This window comes from Molothrus aeneus, chromosome 7 (genome assembly GCF_037042795.1).
Source record: "Molothrus aeneus isolate 106 chromosome 7, BPBGC_Maene_1.0, whole genome shotgun sequence".
Taxonomy (NCBI): Eukaryota; Metazoa; Chordata; class Aves; order Passeriformes; family Icteridae; genus Molothrus; species Molothrus aeneus.
The window spans coordinates 21,754,682-21,770,279 of record NC_089652.1 but is presented as its reverse complement, the minus strand read 5'-3'; the positions used below and the strand labels follow the sequence as shown (position 1 = coordinate 21,770,279).

Below are 15,598 nucleotides of genomic sequence, written 5' to 3'. Positions count from 1 at the left end.
TTGGAAGGGGATATACCTTTTCAGTGATATTGCCTGCTTTTATTTGCTTTTTTTTTACATTTAGTATTCTGGGACTTGAGAATTCAGCTTGTTCAAGACTGAGGGAATCCATGCTCCTCAAACATAATCTTAGAAAATTCTAAGGGTCAGCACAGTCTTTTCTGTTTAAAATTCCAACAGAAATAGTTGTATAAATCTTAGATCCTATCCTTAGTAATATAAGTGACACTAATCTTACCCAGTCAAATTCTACTCTGAAAATATTGTGTGAACATGAGGGTTAATAACCACTCTTCTTTGAACTTGAAGAAAGAAGTGATTAAGTCATCCAAAAGAATATGTGCTGGCTCCAAGCAGCCACCAAGCACTGGGCTGAGCAGTCTGCTGAGGTAGAGGCGGTTCATCAATTTTTTGTATTGTAATTAAGACTTGCACTTAACTAATGGTGCTGGCTACTTTTTTTATGCATTAAACACATTAGCTGACAGCAAGCTGAAGCATTGCTTAGTCTCTTAAGCAGTCTTAATATTTTTAGTCCCCCACCTGATGAGTTGACAAGGTTTTCTTAGTATTTGAGAACAGCGAGTATATGTGCCAAGTAAACTGCTATTTATAAAATTTATATTACTGTTCCACTGGATTTTCAGACAATGAAGAAAATGGATTAAGCAACAAGGACAATAAAGCTTACTTCACATGTTTCTTTCTGTTGCTTGAAAATTCCAGACACTCTGCTTCATTTCAGAGCAATGCAGAATCTAAATTGGACTAATTCCTCTGAAATCTGACTCAAAACCTAATTTTAGTTACATTTATTCCTAAATTGGTTTAAAATGAGTTAGGCAAAACTAGAGTTTAAAAATCCAAACAATTGGACAAAATGAGGGAAGAGCAGTACTCCCTCATTTCACTGAGTATTCAAGACCAGGCTGGATGGGGCCTGAACAACCTGGAGTAGTGGAAGGTAGCCCTGGCCCTGGCAGGGAGATTGGAAGGAGATAATCTTTAGGGTCTCTTCCAACCCACACCATTCTATCACTCTATGATTCTACTATTCAAACTTTAGTTTCAAGACAGTCTGAGAGACCCATACTGCTATCACATGTATATTCATAAATTTTGTTCTGAGGCATTCTCATTCTAAATTTATTAAAGAATGCAAATGCACACAGTAAAAACCAAAGACCTAGAAACAAAGAAGCATAATAGCATATGAATAAATCATAGCAGAAATAATAAAATATTAATGGCACCATGAATTGTTAAATAAATATTTCTGCCAAACCATTGCATGCATTAACAGTATGGTTTCCTGGTTATTCTACCACTTGGTGAGAGCAAGTCTAGGACAGGGCTGCACCCAGGCTCTTTAAGTGACTATAGAGCTAAGTAAAGCACATGAACATGGAAAAGAACCAGGAACCATTCCTAATGCATTCAAGAAGCACTGCACTCATCCCTTGAACATACTGCAATTGCATTGACCAAATGCAAAATGCAAGTTATTCAGAAAATATTGGACCTTTTTCACCTCTGTTAAGAAGTCACAATATTTTTTGTGCTGTTTATTTCCAAACAAACAGAAGATAGGTGACTAATGTACACTCACAGAAAGAATATGTAACGTTCACAATCTAGGTAACACCTTTCATCTCAGAGAGAAGTACTGCAGAAAATTTGAACAAAGAACAATGTTTGCAGGTGACAAAATATCAAAAAAGGTATAAGGGCTTGAGTGAAACTGAACAGATTTTAGTTAGATGGACACAGATATCTGTGTGAAAAGTAGATGTGGAAGTTTGATGGTTGCAATCATTAATAAATTAGATGGTACTTTGCTATATCTCATGACCAAGTGTGCCTCATATGAAGTGTATGTATATTTAAATGGTGTAGTTATATTCAGTACTAAATACTGTTTTGTCACTGCTGCTTTTGCAAAAGATTAATTAAAGTAAATCTTGTACTGACAAGGTTAGCTACTGCATAGCACCTTTAATGTTAAGAGAATTTCATAAACACTTAATAAAGTTCAAACTATAAGTATAGTCCCAAATTACTTTGGGAACTTTAAAATAAACATTTATCTCATCCGTAAAACATCTTGTGTAAAACTATGGAAGATGGTACCTGTTCAAATACAATGTTGCAATATTTATTTCTAGGAAATACTATATGACATGAAAAAATATTATTTTGCCAATGTGTTGCTGCACTCACTTAGCAGTAGTCCAAAGCTAGGCACACAGCCCTGAGAACCGAGTGGATGATCACTCCTGCATCCTTAAGCCAGGAAGGATGTAGCAAATCTAGAAACACATCAGCTCCTCATCTGGTGAGAGACTCGAATATCTACTATGATTTAAGGAACTCATTGAATAAAGGATATTCAACATCAAAATATGAAATTACATGAAAATGTAAAGAAGAAACTGAACCATGATAATTGTATTGTAAACATTGTTGTAGCTAGTGGAAAAAAAGGAAAGAATTTGGAACATCTGTCTCTTTAGATCTAATCCAAATACACAATACAATGTCTTCCATTTTAAAGGTAGTTTTGAACTAATTTTCAGATCTTTATCAACAAGGCTAATAACAGTATTGAACAGGAAAAACTTGGAAAGGAAAAGAAATGAGAAACATGAATCAGACTTGTCAGCAAAGGCCATATTCTTGTAATTGACGGTTTTTGTCCTGACCTTAAATCAGAATGATAGAGGACTCAAAATGAGGCAGTATTGCTTCAGCTTTAAAATGATTTTAACAGATTTTATGGAAATTTCTTCTCTTGAAGTAACCTCTCCTGTCTCTCTTTTCTCCTGTGTATTAGTTCTATTGAAGCTGCCAAGCTATAACTAGTAAGTACATATCTTTACTTTTCCTCTCTATTCATACCATTACTATGAGACATCTACAGACTGGACCTCCTAAGGAGATTTCTGAATCTAAAACCAACTAAAAATAAATATTACACGAGTATTTATGAACAAATGGAATTTAAATTAACATTGACTTTCTGATAGTAGGCATTACCTAATTCCCCAAAAGACTTTAATGGATTTTCATATTTCAGTCATCTTGATGATTGTCTTCCTTATGCAGACATGAACAATTAAGAAGATTACACCAGTACTAAAAGAAAGCTGAAGTGCTCTTGATTTGGTGCAAACACAGCATTACATAAGGCTTTCACATACCAGCTTTACAAGGTATTTTTACATGTAAAAGATATTTTTGCATGTCTTTCAAAGGACAGCTAAAAAGAACATCTCCTGAAATACTAATGGTAGGGAATGTTAATAATACTTGCCTTCTTGTCTTACTCTCTGTGTCTTTACTAAAGGTTTTTAAATCATGTAATGTGTCTGTTTGTATATAATGCTGAATGCTAAAACACTCTGTGAGACAGTTTGTAGTAAAGTAATGAAGTCTTATACAGAAGGTTTTTCTTTTTCTTTTTCCCCTACATCCTCATATTCACCAAATGTTATTTTAGGCAGGTATTGAAACAGAACTGCTAGTAGTGGTGGAACCTGAAAATTCAAAGATTATCTGAGTGTAATTTATTTTAATTTATTTTGTTCTAGATATCAATCTGTCTCACAGAAGCTTGTTTGAGAGAAATGGGACTTCCTCAGAGTGCTAAGTGCCTCGCTGAGGCCATGAAGGGCTGAACTTTCATGAAGTTATCAAATAATTATATATCTTATTCAGCTAAACATATTTACATACACAGCAACCCAAAATCTTCAAATGGTTAAAGAAACATGCATGTCTCATGGTCAAAACAGTAGAACAGCCTTTTTCTCCTGTTTGTTAAGTAAAATTGTTTGGGTTTCAGGGAAATAATACTTACTGACTTACAAGACCCTTTCACCAAAATTGAATACATGTATATCTCTAACCCATAATTTATTTTTATTAAGCTAGATATTAAAAGAGAGGAGGCATTTTTATAGTTAATTTTCCATGAAAATTTTAAGAAATGGTGTGTAATCTTAAACCTCAAGAGCCTCTTCCTGCCAGTCAGTATGTAATTACTTCAACATTGGTGGGTAATGCATTGTCAGAGCAACACTTAGAAGCACATAGATTTAGGTAGAGCACTTTACTGCTCTTTAAAACTGAAATTAGGGATATATAGATTATAAAGAAGATATTTACAAAGAAGATATTGACTTCTTTTAGCAAAAGGTAATGACAGACTATATATTAAAAGTTGCGTAACCCTCTTATTTAAAATTCACTATGAGATAATATTTCAGAAGACAGCAAATCAGCATTCTAGTGAGTTTGTGAGTTTGTGAGTTATTCATTGCTCTTCTGGCAACACTAAGCTGCTGACAAGTATTTATATGTCTGAAAACAAAATATCAAGGGTCAAATTTCTTATAAGGACTTAAATTATTGTGTGGCTTTTAGTAATCAAGAATATATTTTCTATCATCTGTTCATAGTGTGGCAAGAAAAGAAGCAGATTTTGAGATTTTGTGCTTGTTGATGTTATCTCATCCTTCTTACAATATTTATGAAAAAAACATTTTTCATTATTATACATTTTGACTGGTTTGCTGGCTGTGAAATACTTTGATGGGATAAAGAAAAGAATAAAAGCTATAAGAATTTCTGAAGTGCATGGAGAGATAATGAAATAGCTGCATTCATTGTTTGGTTCTATGATTACAGTACTTACTGACATAACTGTCAGGAGTACAGGAGAAAGGAAGAAAAGATCCTTATGCATATCTTCATATTTAAGTTTAAGTTTCAGTTTCATGGTAAATATTTTTCCCATACTATGGAAAAAAAAGCTAACTTTAGTGTCTAGAAAATCTGCATTTTGCAATTAGACTCCATAGTGTTTAAAAATACATGAACTGCAATAGAAACTCTTCTGGTAGGGAGAAAAGCTTACTTTAAAAATTACCATCTTCCCTGTGGCTCTCCTTGTTTGTGCCTAATGAGCACTTGTTCACTTCAAGGAGATATTTAGTCTTAGCACTCTGCCCAGGTTGCCTAAGTACTGCTCTCAACACCACTTTTAGGAAAGTTAAGTGCATTACCCAAACTTCTATACAACTTGGCCATCAATATTTTGACCAAAAAGCCATCTACCAAGGGTAGATGGAACAGATTGCATACATAGATACAGACAATCTAATGATACAAATTACATTTCATTAGTAAAACCAACCCATAAAAGCGTGATCCAGATTTTTAGGGCCACCCATTCAATTAATGCTGGTTAGGCATAGAAAAAGGGTGGGTTTGTGACCATGGGGAAGCGAGCAGACAAACTTGCCCTTTGCTCAGCCAGTAGCTGCATCTTACATTTTTGTATTGTAAAACTTTTATCGTTTTACAATGCAAAAACTTATTTTAGTTTTGGAGAATTGTGGCAAGACTTGGTATGATCTTCATGATGATTCTTCACTAAATACTCTGATATTCCAACAGAATCAATAACAAAACAAAAATAGCACAGAATCAGTGAGACAAAAGTAAGTCCTTGGGAACCTCTACCTTGCCCGTGCTATGCTAAATGAAGCTCATGTTTTGCAGAGAACAAGAGGTTTTATTTATGGATTTAACCAGTGTCCTGATTCTGGCTATGAGAGAGTTAAGTTTTGTTCTTAGTAGCTGACACACTGCTCTGTTTTGGATCTGGTATGGGAATAATGTTGAAAACACACTGATGCCTTGGTTGCTAAGTGATGTTTACCCTAAGTCACGGACTTTTCAGTTTCCCAGGCTCTCTCAGTGAGCAGGTGCACAAAAAGCTGGGAGGAAGCATGGGCAGGACAGCTGACCTGATCAGGCCAAATGCATAGTCCATAGCATAGAATGTCATGGCCAGACTAAAAACTGAGGGGGATCACCAGGAAGACAGACTTATTACGGCTTGGGAATGGGTTTGGCATCAGTCAGCAGGCTGGGAGCAATTGTGCTGTATAAATTGCTTTTCTTGGGTCCTCTTCCCCTGTGTCTCTGTCTCTCCTTTTTTGTCTTCCTCCCTCCTTTTGTTTACACATTAGTACTAGTATCACTCCTGACTTTCCCCTCCATCCCACTGAGGGTGCAAGAAGGGCCTGAGCAGCTGCTGTATAGTACTTTGTCGCCAGCTAGGGTTAAACTGTAACAACCAGGGAGATACAAGAATCTTTTTGGTGCTACTGCAGGCCCTGAGAGCTCAGTCTAGTGGAAAAAAAGCCTAGAAGAGAAGCCTGTAAGCCTTAATGCTCATTGTTTTCTAGATATATTGACTAATTTGTCACACGGTGCAAACTGCAGTTTCCTTTCCTCACTGGGTATTGTGGGTGTAAAGAAGTGAGAAAACAGACAACACAATATATCTGCAAATAACTATCTTGGATAAAACTTATTTTTCAAGCTTTTTTTGAAAATCTGTAAGGAGGCTAGAGTCTGCATCCTATCCTAAAAAAATTTGTCAAAAATAAATTAGCTGGCCTCTAACAAGTTCTGCAGAATGGCCATGAGCCACAGGCTCTGATTTTTTTCTCAATTCCAAACCAAGCAACTAACATCATCAGAGACTAAGATGTAGCAAAATGTGTTATTCTCCTTTGGTTATAGTCTTCCATTTGTAATTCATCTACAAACCCAGTGAAACTAAATTTCCTTGAACAGAACAAATTTGTACAAATATGAGCCCATATCATTCAGAAGTTATTTTGCTTTAAAAGAGAGGCTTCTTCATAATTGATAGAATTCATTTAGAAAGTAGAACATTTTCAAAGATGGATACTTAGAATAGAAAAAAAAATGCAAAGCTGGGAAATGAAGAACTGTTCTTCCCATTTAATAAATGTTTCTCATTTATTAGTAGTAGTATACTCCACACTCTGTCTGAAGCTGAGCATACCATTTCATGCCAGCTTCCAAGATATTGAGTAGTTACTGGAATTTCCATATTTAAAAAGATGCTACCTTAATGTAAAAGTGGCAATTCTTTGAGTAAAAAAAGAAATTTTTATGCTTGTAAATAAACCTAAAGTATCTTAAGGACAATTTCACCATGTGCTGCAATGCAAGATTTATTCAATTGTCAAAGAAAACTAGACTTACCCAAGGTAAATAAAATATCAAGAAGAAACAGGGTTTTCTACGTATCAATATCAGGTAAATGTTCATATAATTTCAGTACTTTATTTCAGATAGATTTTTATTTTATAGTATATTTTTACACTTTCAATGGTGTTGGAGATCGAATGTTATAATTTATGGCTTAAATATCTTCATTAAGGACTTTTGCCTATTATAGTAAAACTATATTAGAAAAGCTGCAGAGAAGACCACCACACCCAGAATAGGCCTTCTGACTGGACCCAGAACTACTCCTTGATGAAGACAGTGACTCGGGCCTGGGCTGGAAGAATATATTCACAGCTGGATCATCCTTAGCACTTTCTAGGGTGGAGACCACAGCCTCAGGGCTATAAGCTGCCAGGCTGGAACAGAACCTCCAACCGAAGGGTGGGGGGAAAGAGGTGTTGGGTGTGTGGTGAAAAAGCTTCTGGTCAGAGGTGGTGAACACCCGTCCTCCACTGTGCAGAGCTCAGATGTGGGCCGCTTCACCCTGGGAAATCTGCATCCACATGAAGGACAGCAGAGGGGTGTCATGTCCCATCAAAGGCCTTCCCCAAAGGGGTCCCCAGACCCTGCATCAGAGCACTGCAACAAGATACAACATACCCAAAGTGTTGCAAGGGACAGTGTCAAACTGGCCCCCTTAGGGGAGGCACCTTGGGCGTTCCCACCTGGCCCAAACATACATCAATCCACTGCATTCTGTACTTTTTGGTGCAGTGCTCCGGGGCACGGAGAGGGGAGACTCTCTCACCGCCAAGAAGACCAGATGGAGGGGGACAACGGTTGGGACCCCAGGAAGGGTGATGTGTTTCCACCCTGTCACTCTCTCCCTGTCCACCCACTCCCCCTGCACAACTCTTTATCTCTTTCTTTCTCTCTTCTCTCCCTCTCTCTCCCCCTTTGCCTCTTTTACTACTAAATGAAATATACCATTTTTTGGTGCCAACATCTAACCTCATCTGGTTTTAATCAGGTTATTTGGGTACCTCTCTGGGTCTGATCTGTGTTATTCACAGACGCTTCATTTCCCTGACTCTTCTGTGTTTAAACTGGTTCATAACAGATTGCTTGAACTAGCCACTTTTAATAAATACTTCCTAGAGATTTTTGTTGTGCTATGCTTATTGATTTTATGTTCAGTAACACCAACACCATCCATAAATATAATTTAAGGAGTGTTTCTCCTTTTTACTCCCTTCCTCTTCTTTTTTTTTTGGAAAAGCATTAACTCTGAACTTCTCTGGGTTTGCCCTTCTCTATTGATCATGTTACCAGTTACAAGCTGAAAGCATTATCCAAGTTCTAACACATGACAGGGAATAGATGAGAAAAATGACCTTCTCATTCGGCTTATTAGTTTTGAGGGCATTCAGAATTCATCAAACAACACACTATGCTGACTGGGGTTAATGGTCTTTGCTTTTTCTTACTATTTCTACTACTTTGAAAAAAATGCTAAACCTTATCAGGCCCTAAATAGAAAACATTTTCCTCAGTTGCCACTACATCAAAAACAACTAATCCACATGCTTTTTTCCTCCCCTCTGCCCAAGACAAAAGAATAATAACCTCATTGCTATTTCTTGTTAATATGCTTAAGGACCTCATTTATAATTAGTGTTAGAACATAACTGCTTTATAATAATCATCATACTACCTGCAAATTGCAGGAACTTTCTTTTTAAATTTAGTTTATTCATCAATTTCTTTCATTAGTGATGTGTGGGAGAGTAAAAATTTCCTTGAAAAAACTAATCAATCATTAGATTACCCACAAAAATTTTAGTTTGTATACTATCTAGTATTACATGAAAAGAGAAAAGAATTTAAATTGTTAGCTGACCACACTTGCCTTTTTTTTTCCTGAGGAAAGTCACTCTTAAGAGGTGCAACTATATAATTGCAGGTAAATGCTAAACATTGCCTGTCCAGGTTATGGCATTTTGTGACTAGATCTAATATTGGTCCTACAGTACGTACATGTGAGTTGCCTGGCACTAGAGCAGAGTTCAGAATCTAGACCATTTGAGGGTAAGGGCATTGAGAGAGGGAGGGAGTCCTGAGTCTGAGTCCGTGGTGCCCAGGGCTATTTTTGTGCCTTTTTTAACAGATGGTCATTTATGTAAGATAAGTAACAGTCAAATTACTCTGGAACTACAATCCAGGATTGCCTCTTTCTAAGAGGTTGTCCTGAATGTTAGTTACTCCAGCGGTGTTCTTGAAAAATAGCAGCTTTTTGTGACCCATGAGATCCCTCTTCCTTTCCTCTTTCCCCATGTCAGCGGCTACTGCTGTCTATCTCTGGGAAATTATATACTTATGCTCTCCTAAAGATAGAGACTGTCCTGGGTTAACATAGTAACTACTGGACCCTGATCTAACTTTGCACTTGTGCTGTTTTGCATAGGAGGCTGGGTTAGATGGCCTCTAGAGGTCTCTTCCACACTACATTTTTGTACAGTTCTAAGGTTATGTGAAAGAGGGACTATGACTTTCACAGCTGTTTTAAGACAACTCTAACTGCATATGTGAAAGCTATTATTCCAGACTGCGCATGACAAATGTATCAGAGGATCTCACAGCTCTTTGGGTTTTAGTGGGGTTCGTCTTGCTGTTCATGGTGAGACTGTTCTGGTGAGCATCAAAACTGTTGGTTTCAGCAGAGTAACCTACCAAGTTTAGAAACTTCCAAGGTCAATCCACCATGAAGTGGGAGTTTGGGTGTTTATAGCTCCAGATCAGAGAAATGAGACTTGCCTAAATGCTGCCAGCACCTTGGTTTCTATAAGCTTTGCTTGCTTTGTACAGTATTAGCTCTTACACCCAACTTATTATCAGAACAAATTACAATGCCATCTGAAAGTCTATTTTCTCCCAGTCCTTAGCATTAGAAGAGGAATGTTGCTTTGGCAAATGAGCTAATATTAACAAAGGTCATATGTTTTTTTCCATGTTAGCATCACAGCAGTAAACACAGAGATCAAACATTGATTACTCAAAACTGTAATTCATAGAAGATAGTGGATACTTTTCCCAACTCAGCAAAATCAGGTAATAGAAGAGCAGATCTTGGGGGAAGGACATGGACTAATTAAGGATGCATCCAGGTTACATGCTGCAAAGCAGCTGGGCTTTCCGACTGCTCCATTTCTACCATATGTTGTGAAATCTTCTCAAAACACTGCAGCAGTTCAGCCGCCTGAACCTATTCAGCTGTCACAAAAAGAAGAGGCTCTACTGTAAGGAAGGAATATTTTATCTTTCATAATTGTTGTGAATCTTATTTTTATTACTTGGTGCAACAGCAAGTAATTATAATGAAGATACTATGCTCTCATCTGAAACTGATCAAAACAGTGGGCTTTAATTTCTGCTTCCACACACTTGGAATAGCTGTTTGCTCTGGTGAAAAAGACACAACTTTCCAGTTGTGGTGACACCTTGGCACAGGTTTAAATGGCCACAGTGGGACTAAGGTATTTTTACTGATTTTAACCATGGCCTTTTTGCTTTTCTTGGTTTCACGGTGTGTCACACTTTCTAAATTACAATGAAATTACTCACATTTATACTATTTCTATAATTACATCTATAGTAATCACAAAGCCTAATTATGTAACGACAATAAAAGATGAAAATTTATTGCATGAGGGTGCTAACTATTATTGTAAAGAAAGGGAATACTCCTGTATAAGATGTGTCAATTCACAAATAACAGGAAAAAGAAGCATCTCATTTCAGAGTAAATTTAAACTTTCCATATATTAGGAAATGTTGGCCCTGCCTACCCCCTAATTTCATTATTATATGTATCTCTTGCTGTGTAATTGGAAGGCATCAAAATTGTTTCCCCTTTATTCAGAATTTTCTGCCTTATGCAGAATGCAAAATGAACAGCCTTGAAACGTTGTGTGCATGTGAGTTATTGCAGGATGTAAACAGCACAGTGTGTCAGCTGAATCAGACTGCTGAAAACGTATAGATCAATAATTTGGTTTATTTTTAGGTTTTATATTGCCCCCCTCTGTCCTAGATGCTGGTAGTCTTCTTTTATCCTGAAAACCTGAAGGTCAGTTTGAAGTCATGATCATATAATAGTTCTTTTTATATCAACAGCTTTATTGGCCTTGGGAGGATATTGTTACTTATTTCTTAATCTTTTGGGGAACGAAATAAAGTCTGGCCAGATTACAAAAACATGCAGTGAAACTACAAGGTCTATCACTTCATACATGGTCCCCAGCCTCCCCCCCACCCCCCTCACCAGCAGCTCTATTTTCAGAAGATTTGTGGGTGTTCAGCATGTCTGCAAATCAGATCACAATATTCTGTGTAGCCTGTCAAGGTATATATTTATCATTTCATAAGCCATATGACCAGTTTGGGTATATATATGTTTTCTAGAGGTGGGTGGATAATGAAACTGTTCTGAAATCTATTATTACAAGAAGTTAAAATATTACAGAGTTTTACTTTCCTGTAAGTCATTTATTGAGATAAATAATGAACAACAGATATATATTGGGCCTTTCAACCACATTCTGTATTCCTTCAGACTGATTAATTGCAAGGAGATAAACGTTCTCTGGACACTAGTGACCAAAGCAACAAAACAGTTTTTCTTAAACAACACAATAAAGAGACCAGTAATTTACAGTTTATTAACTGGGACAATTATTTGTAGACAGTATTAAGATATGGGAATTCAGGAATTCTCTCTTTTCTTTAAAAATAAAGCACAGACACTGACTATTTTAGTCTTCATGAGTCTGTTTACAATGGAGTTCACAACTTTGCAGCTGTACATCAGTGGAAACTGGATGTCTAAAAAGCTTTAAAATAAATCAGTATTTAAGCAAAAGATAAAATCAGTTCCTGTTGTGTCTTTGTACCTTGAAATTTTAAGGCCAGAAGTCCCCTTTACGAATTCATAAAAAATGTTAAGGGACAGATGTCAGACTTTTGCCCTACTGCTTTCTTTAATAAAAGTCTACTTTTGTGCCTCTAGGAAGACTTGTCTCTTTCTAACCATCATGTCAGGACCCCAACTGAACCAGTCAGTACAAAAGAGTGCAGAAATTGCACTGTCCTCCTGAACAGACTGTAAAAAAGAAATAATGGAAAAAAGTAAGCTGAGATTCTTCTAGAAGAGAGTGACATTAACACCTCCAGAAATTATAAGGAAAAACACTTTAAAAAACAATTTTTTCTTAAGTGGAATGGAAATGTAAATATAATTTAGTCATAAATATCTGCACTAGGATATAACAATGCCAATTTATCAATCAGGGTTATCTGGCAGCTACACCTGGACTAATTCTCTGACTAAAAGTCAGTTATGCAGAAAGTGTCCAGAGGATGGTATGCTTCTCGGCATTACACAAGGAGTTATGATCAGTGAAGCCCCAGGTGAACATCCAGGCAAAGCAATCAGGAATCTACTTATTCAGGACCATCACATGTGCAGCACTTCACTGCAAGCTATATCTTAAGGCAATTTTCATCTCCACATAATGTCCTGAACCCTCCTGTTAAGTAGAAAAACAGTATTGGAAGGTTTCTTGCCGTAGAATGCGTAACCTAGGTTTTTCTCTCAAGGTATAAATTACTGTCCCAGTGCATCTCCTCTTTCTTCTAAAATAATTTTCTAAACTTTATTCTACTTTCTATTTCTAACTTATTCCACTAAAATCTTTCTATTAAAGTATCTTACTCCTCTTTAAATGTTTTCTCAAAGCGCAACACTTCTTCTAAACACATTGGCCAACGACTTTTTTATTTACTTTATTCATTATTCTTCCTCTTCCCTCTGAAGGTGACTATGTGCCATCCTTACCTTTTCACTCTCTTAAAGACCCAAATTACATCTCCAGCTTGTGGATGTTAAAGAAGTTATACAGCTGTTGTCTTTGGAAAGAACTTGTTGCATCCTGTGATGCTGATACTTGATTTATTACTGTTGAGAGAGAATGAGAGAGAATCCAGGCTGCCTGATCCAACACAAAAGCTCACTGATATATTTTGTGTTGCACCATGAGGAGCTACAGTAGTGGTATTGTCAGATTTTAACACCAGGGTTGCATTTCTCAGCAAAACTGAGGAAAGGGAGAAAGATAGAAAATAAGGACTACAAAGGGAGAGATGGATGGATGTATATTTGAATGGTACAATATGTGACCTTTCATGTCATCAAGTCCTGCAATCCCAGAAAATACAGCATCTTCTGTACCCCTTCACTACATCCTCAGGGTCTTTCTAGCAACACTTAGAATTGCTGCCCTAGCTTCTTTCATTAAAGACTGTTTCAGAATGTCACAACTCTGATTAAGGGTGACCTTTAAACTTACCATGGCTGTTTTATACTCATTTGCTCTTTTACTGATATTGCCCCATAGATTAAATAGGTCATATTGCTCTCTGTGTATTTTGATGCTGTTTGACAGATTTCCTTAGACTGTGCCAGCATGAGCATATTTTTACTACCTCATTTAACATTTCCACCATATTATATTCTCAACACTCTGCTCAAATCTTCCAAGCCCACTTTTGCACTGTTCTGCAGATAGATTCCTGATGGATCTATGGCCCAAGAACAGATTTACAAATAAATTTATATTCAGACATGAAGCAGAAGCTTCAAAGAGCTGACTCTAACAAAATATATTAAAATCACTGGGAATAGGAACATAAACAGGACTAAAACTAGCCACTTAAATCTTCTAAATGTCTATTTCTAATCTAATTAATGAATCTCTAGTTAACTAGATCCTTGACCACTGTAATACTATAGACCTACATTTATTTATACCTCCAAAGAGCTTCTACCTGTACCTAATTCTAGCATTTAGGATGCGGCAGCAACTAAAAATATTGATAAGTGAATGTAATAACAGAAAAAGCAGCAGCTGCAGGGAACTATTTCCAATTATAATGAATGATATGGCATCAAAGTTTGGTATGCAAATTGTGCTCTGCACAGTGGTTGAGATTGTTCTAGAAAAGGACATAAACCAATGTCAAATTAAATTGGAAGGCTTTTTTGAAGTGTAAAGATTTTATAGAGCATTTCAAATTTAATTTTGAATTTGGTAGGTATCAATTTTCATTGGAAGATTAGCTGATCCATGCCATTTCCATTGGATTTTTTATAAAATCTAAATTATTTGGAGAATAAACATATATTTAAAAAAAAACCTTCTGCCCTCCCTTCCGCCCTCAGCAGCATCAGTAGTATGTAGAAGCTCAGCACCCTGGCACTAATTAGCCAGTCAGAATTCAAAAACCAAAAACCAAAAACCACAAAACCCAAAAAACAAAGAAAAAACACCCCTAAAAAACCCCACCTTGTTTCATGCTTATATAACTTATAAAAATTAGTCTTTTTTATGTAACTTGACTTTTTCCTGTATTATGTATGAAAAGATTTCTATATATAACTACTAATGAATAATTTAAAACATATCAAAATGGATCCAGAAGAGATTATATCTTTCAAAACTGACCACAGAAGAAAAGGCAATGGTTGCAGATTCAAGCTAGCTATTAAAGACAAAATATATGAAAGATAAAAATCCAATTACTTTTTAGGCACTAACTGATCTCAAAATAGAAATGATAGAACTTTTATCTCTATTTCTTTAGGAGGGTGTACAATACATCCCTTTTTATATCTGTCAAAGGGAGTAGGAACGTGGACCCTGCCTGGCAAAGCACCAATGTAGAGAAGCTGCAGTCTGGTCAGCCCTTGGGGACATGATTTAGTCATGGACTTGTCCGTGCTGGGTTAATGGTTGGACATGCTGGTCTAAAATTCTATTATTCTATGATTCTAAGCCCAAATATACTCTTGGCAAGATCTTCCTTATGGAATATCTAGCTGCATTCTACTGCAAAACGCTTTTTACCTCTTTCAGTCTGTCTAGGCATTTAAGGGCCAACCCTCTGCTTACTAACCTTATAAATGTTATTTCAGATACTGTCATCTCTTGGTATTTTTTTCAGTATGTTCCACATTCCTAGCCTGTCCCAGTCACTCTCCATATAAGATTGTAACACAAATGAAATAATATTGAAATTAGCTGAAAAGTTCTTTTGACTTCAGAGGGCACTGCATTTGTTTTGAGTGAAGAAACAGCTATTTAAAATTATTTTAAGGTTTGTTTCAATTATATGCCTTGTTCACAAGATATATTGTACATCCAGTCCAAAGGTATGTGCTTTTCATTTTGACAGCCTTATGGAAGTACAGATATGGAAAAAGATACCCATAAGACAGAGCATTATGAAAAGCCAAAGAACTTGAACAGAAATTATGAGATATAATTATGATACAGTGGCACAATCATCTACCATTTGTTATCATGTTGTACCCTACACTAATCAGCAATTCATAATGCTGAGAAAAAATTATGAAGAATGAAACTAACATTTATGAATGACAGGAATCACTGAAATAAATGGTCTTATTTGGGACACATGGTGCATA

The 15,598-nt window shown here is 36.4% G+C and overlaps 1 protein-coding gene across 2 annotated transcripts in view; it reads right to left on the bottom strand.

The window, feature by feature from the left end:
* KCNH7 (potassium voltage-gated channel subfamily H member 7) overlaps nt 1–15,598 on the bottom strand; it is a 205,802-nt gene that overhangs the window by 43,025 nt on the left and 147,179 nt on the right. The gene's annotated exons all lie outside the window — the stretch shown is intronic.